The sequence below is a fragment of the Rana temporaria genome, chromosome 4, assembly GCF_905171775.1.
Source record: "Rana temporaria chromosome 4, aRanTem1.1, whole genome shotgun sequence".
Classification (NCBI taxonomy): Eukaryota; Metazoa; Chordata; class Amphibia; order Anura; family Ranidae; genus Rana; species Rana temporaria.
In genome coordinates, this window is record NC_053492.1 from 130,689,849 (window position 1) to 130,695,402 (window position 5,554).

Consider the following 5,554-nt stretch of genomic DNA (forward strand, 5'->3'; position numbering starts at 1 on the left):
TGCTTAGGGCCCCGCAAAGCTGCGAAGGGCCCCCCAAATAACTAGTGGCCCCGTCTAGTAAGAAGTAATTTTCGTCCCCTCACCCCGCTTCTCAACTCGCTGACTGCATGGGAGAAGAGGCAAGAAGTCAGCACCCCTTGCTTCTCAATTTATTGTAAGATGTCATTTCCGACAGCAGAACACCCCCTCCCCCCACTTCTCAACTTTCTTTAATGTGACATGTTACTGTCGTCAGCGCCCCCCGCTTCTCATTTTTAATGTGCCATGTCATTTTGCTTCGGGCCCCAGGGAGGTCAGGATCGGCACTGAGTGTTGGTCACAAGAACAACCTAGTTAGCATGTCACACAGAGGTGATCCAGTGTATACCGTATTTATCGCGGTATAGCGCGCTCCCGCGTATACCGCGCACCCCTAAAGTTGCCCCGAATCCTGTGGAAAAAAAGTTTTTGTACTTACAGTTTTGGTGTCTTGCGCGGCGTCCATCGGCTGCCTCGTCGGGTCCGGCGTCCGTCTGCGGCTTCGGGTGTCCTCTTCGTCGGGTCCGGCGTCCTTCTGCGGCGTCCTCCCCACTCGTTTCCCGCGCCGAGTTTGAATACTGCGCCGACATATACAGAGCGCAGTACACTCGTGTATTGTCGGCAATGCTCGGCTACTCTCGCGTTGACGTCCTGTACGTCCAGGACGTCAGCGCGGGAGGAGCCGAGACTGCCCGACAATACACCAGTGTACTGCGCTCGGTATATGTCAGCGCAGTATTCAAACTCGGCGCGGGAAAGCGGGTATCGGCGTATACCGCGCACCCACGATTTTGCCCTGGTTTTCAGGGCAAAAAAGTGCTCGGTATATGCCGATAAATACGGTACTTGTTGTTTTTCCATGTAGGAAACTTGGCCAAATATAGAGAAATGCAGCAGCTTTGGTAATGGATAAAATCCAGTGTTAAGCTTAGAAGGATTGTAAAAGCAGACAATTGTACCACACTTTTTAAAAAGAATGATTGATATTCCTCTTTCAGGCCCCTAATCTTTTTGAATCATCTATCCCTTTTTTTACAATCTCATAGGCCGCAATCAAGCTGCAGAAGTGGAGCGGACCAACCCCACACAGTGCCAAGCCCCACCCTCGTCAGATGTACAGGAAGTGCAAAATGCCACCACATCAGGTCAGTGTCATCCAGCACAGCAATAAGTAATACATGTAGGCCTGCATAATTTTAATACATGTTTTTTCCCAAATTTCAGGTGTACGAGCTGTTGGTGGCGGCTTAGACACTTACAGTGCCCAGGTGCTAATTGGGGAGATAATGTCCTGCAGGGCACAAATAGAGGACACAAACATCGCCCTGGAGAAGATCATAAGGAACAACAGAAGGTGGACCAAAACCTCAAGAATATTATTGATGTTCTGGGGAGGGTTTAAAAAAAAAGAAAAAATACAAAAAAAATAAAAAAAAAAATAGATGTAGACAAGTATTTAAAAGCAAAAATATAGTTATTAAAAAAAATAAACAATTTATATTAAGATATTTAAAAAAAAATGAAAATGACACATTTTAAGTGTGATACAATAAATATTTTTGGATACTCAACAATGTCTGGCTTATTAAATCAATGCTGCCTAAAAGAACAAATCTAGATTTGTGGTGTTTACATTGACAATGATGAGTATTTAGTAAAGGAAAATAAACATGACACTATGATAACGTAGGAGAAAGCTAGAATGAACTCAAATTAGAAAAGAATCAAACCAAGAAAATTACTAGAACAGGGGCAGAAAAATGGGCCTTAGGCACTGGTGGCGGTGTCACAACACTGCAACCCCTCACAGATACTGTAATTGGAGCTCAGCAAAGAGCCACATGCAAAGTATTGCATTAAAAATTGTTATTAGATGCCCCTGTTAAACAGGGGCAGAAACATTGGGCCTTAGGCACAACACAACACTGTAACCGCTCAGATACTGTAATTGGAGTGCAGAAAAGAGCCACATGCAAAGTATTGCATTAAAAATTGTTATTAGACGCCCCTGTTAAACAGGGGCAGAAAAATTGGGCCTTAGGCACTGGTGGCGGAGCCCAGAACCAAAAATTTTCTTACTAGCTATCAGCAAGATCAGTGAGGAGGAAAAGGATATTCAGTTAGCAGCATAACAGGACAGTCACTCAGCATCAGCATAGGCAGTCTCCAAGGGATCTGTCATTTAAAAAAAATTATTCAGTTACATCTGCATCAGGTGCTTGGTAGCTGGTGTTGATTCAAGCCTGATTCATTTTTATAAAGGTCAGTCGATCAACGGAGTCGGTGGAGAGGCGCACCCTGTGATCGGTCACAAAGCCTCCAGCAGCACTGAATGTGCATTCTTACATAGTTACATAGTTAGTCAGGTTGAAAAAAGACACAAGTCCATCCAGTTCAACCACAAAAAAATAAACAAACAAAATAAAAAACACAGTACAATCCCATACACCCAACTCCATACCCACAGTTGATCCAGAGGAAGGCAAAAAAACCCAGCAGAGCATGATCCAATTTGCTACAGCAGGGGAAAAAATTCCTTCCTGATCCCCCGAGAGGCAATCGGATTTACCCTGGATCAACTTTACCTACACATCTTAGTACTCAGTTATTTTATGTACATTTAGGAAAGTATCCAGGCCTTTCTTAAAGCAATCTACTGAGCTGGCCAGAACCACGTCTGGAGGGAGTCTGTTCCACATTTTCACAGCTCTTACTGTGAAAAAACCTTTCCGTATTTGGAGGTGAAATCTCTTTTCCTCTAGACGTAAAAAGTGCCCCCTTGTCCTCAGTGTTGACCGTAAAGTGAATAACTCAACATCAAGTCCACTGTATGGACCTCTTATATATTTGTACATGTTGATCATATCCCCCCTAATTCTCCTCTTCTCAAGAGTGAATAAATTCAGTTCCTCTAATCTTTCCTCATAGCTGAGCTCCTCCATGCCTCTTATCAGTTTGGTTGCCCTTCTCTGCACTTTCTCCAGTTCTCCGATATCCTTTTTGAGAACTGGTGCCCAAAACTGAACTGCATATTCCAGATGAGGTCTTACTAATGATTTGTACAGGGGCAAAATTATATCTCTGTCTCTGGAGTCCATACCTCTCTTAATACAAGAAAGGACTTTGCTCGCTTTGGAAACTTGGGCTTGGCATTGCATGCCATTATTGAGCTTATGATCAACTAAAACCCCCAGATCCTTCTCCACTACAGATCCCCCCAGTTGTACTCCCCCTAGCATGTATGATGCATGCATATTCTTATTCCCTGAGTGCATAACTTTACATTTATCAACATTAAACTTCATCTGCCACTCAGTCGCCCAATTAGACAGAGCATTGAGGTCGGCTTGTAAATTGGCGACATCCTGCAAGGACGTTATTCCACTGCATAGCTTGGTGTCATCTGCAAAGACAGAAATGTTACTTTTGATCTCAGACCCAATATCATTTATAAATATATTGAAAAGTAAGGGTCCCAGCACTGAACCTTGGGGTACACCACTGATAACCTTGGACCATTCAGAGTAAGAATCATTAACCACCACTCTCTGAATTCTGTCTTTTAGCCAGTTTTCTATCCATTTACAAACTGATATATCCAATCCTGTAGACCTTACCTTACACATGAGCCGTGTGTGCGGAACTGTATCGAACGCTTTTGCAAAATCCAAATATATCACGTCCACAGCCACTCCTCTGTCCAAGGTTTTACTTACCTCTTCATAAAAGGAAATCAGGTTTGTCTGACAACTTCTGTCTTTCATGAATCCATGTTGTCTGCTGCTTAAATAGTTTTTTTCCAGCAAGAACTCATCCATGTGGTCTTTTATTAAACGTTCCAGTATCTTCCCAACTATAGAAGTTAGACTAACAGGTCTATAGTTACTTGGCAAAGACTTTGTTCCCACCTCCCACCCCCATTTTGGACATGAGCCCCTCCCCCATGCTCCATTGTATACACAGAGCTGAAGAAAGCATTTAATACATTTGCCTTCTCTTTGTCCCCAGTCACCCACTCTAGATTATTTTGTAAGGGGCCTACATGCTCAGACTTCACCTTTTTACTATTAATATATTTAAAGATTTTTTTGGGGTTTGTCCTACTATCTTTTGCAATCTGTCAATTAATTTAGAATTTTTGCATCCTTGATTTACTTTTTACATATCCTGTTATATTCTTTGTAACATTTAAACATCACTAGTGTTCCTTCATTTTTATATTTTTTAAAAGCTACTTTCTTATTGTTTATAGCTTTTTTAACTTTGACCGTGAGCCACATAGGTTTTAGTTTTAGCCTTTTAAACTTATTGCCCATGGAAACATACTTTGCAGTGAGGTTCCACACAGTCTTTTTGAAGAATTCCCATTTCTGTTCTGTGTTCATCGGTGCCAATAGTCCCTCCCAGTCCAAGTCCTGGAGAGCAGCCCTCATCCTTGGAAAATTTGCTCTCTTAAAATTTAGTGTTTTAATATTTAGTGTTTTAATATTTCCTGTATGTATTTCTTGCTTATAGTTAACATTAAATGAAATCATGTTATGATCACTGCTACCCAGGTGTTCCTTTATCTGAACATTAGTAATAAGCTCTGCATGGTTTGAGATTATCAGGTCCAACAGAGCATCATTCCTAGTTGGGGCCTCAATAAACTGCACCATAAAATTGTCCTGCAATAGGTTTTTAAAATGTTGTCCTTTAACTGTCCCAGAAGTGCCATTATTCCAGTCAATTTCTGGGTAGTTAAAATCGCCCATTATTATCACCGTACCAGCCCTTGCAGTCCTTTCCATCTGTGCAAGGAGCTGAGTCTCCACCTCCTCATTAACATTGGGTGGTTTATAACAAACTCCAATGATTAACTTTGAACTACGCACATCTGTATGCAGTTCCACCCATAATGCTTCAGCCTCATCACACTCTCCATCAACCAGGTCCTCTTTCACGCTTGCTTTGAGGTCACTTCTCACATAGAGACAGACCCCTCCACCTTTCCTTTTTACCCTGTCTTTCCGAAAGAGAGCATAGCCAGGAATATTAATAGCCCAGCCATGTGAGGATTGAAGCCATGTTTCAGCAATACCGATTACATCATAGCTCTCCTCATGCGCCAGAGCTTCCAACTCTCCTGTTTTGCTTGGCAGACTTCTGGCATTGGTAAACAAACACTTAAATGTATTGTTACATTTTTCTCTGGTGTTTTTCATATAATTTATAGTAGTACAAATGGCATATTATTTCCAATGGCTGTTTGCAACATGGGAACTTTCTTGTCACCTGCCTGTCACCTTACCCTCCCCCCATCTATCCCCATTCCACTCTCCATTAATGTCTGACTCCTAGCTGACCTGTGTGCCCGATGTAATTCTAGTTCACCCTCCCCCCTCAATCCTAGTTTAAATACTCCTCCAGCATTCCCATAAACCTCTCCCCCAGCACAGCAGACCCCCTTCCATTCAAGTGCAAACTGTCTTTAGCATATAGGTTGCACCCCAATGAAAAGTCAGCCCAGTGCTCTAGAAACCCAAATCCCTCCTTC

General features: G+C 42.4%; 1 long non-coding RNA gene across 1 annotated transcript; it reads left to right on the forward strand.

Moving 5' to 3' along the window:
* The first annotated feature begins 1,129 nt into the window (after positions 1–1,129).
* LOC120935326 lies at positions 1,130–1,359 on the forward strand. The gene is made up of 2 exons (XR_005748414.1): positions 1,130–1,163; positions 1,243–1,359. It is a non-coding gene; the product is annotated as an uncharacterized LOC120935326 (long non-coding RNA).
* The last annotated feature ends 4,195 nt before the right edge of the window (positions 1,360–5,554 follow it).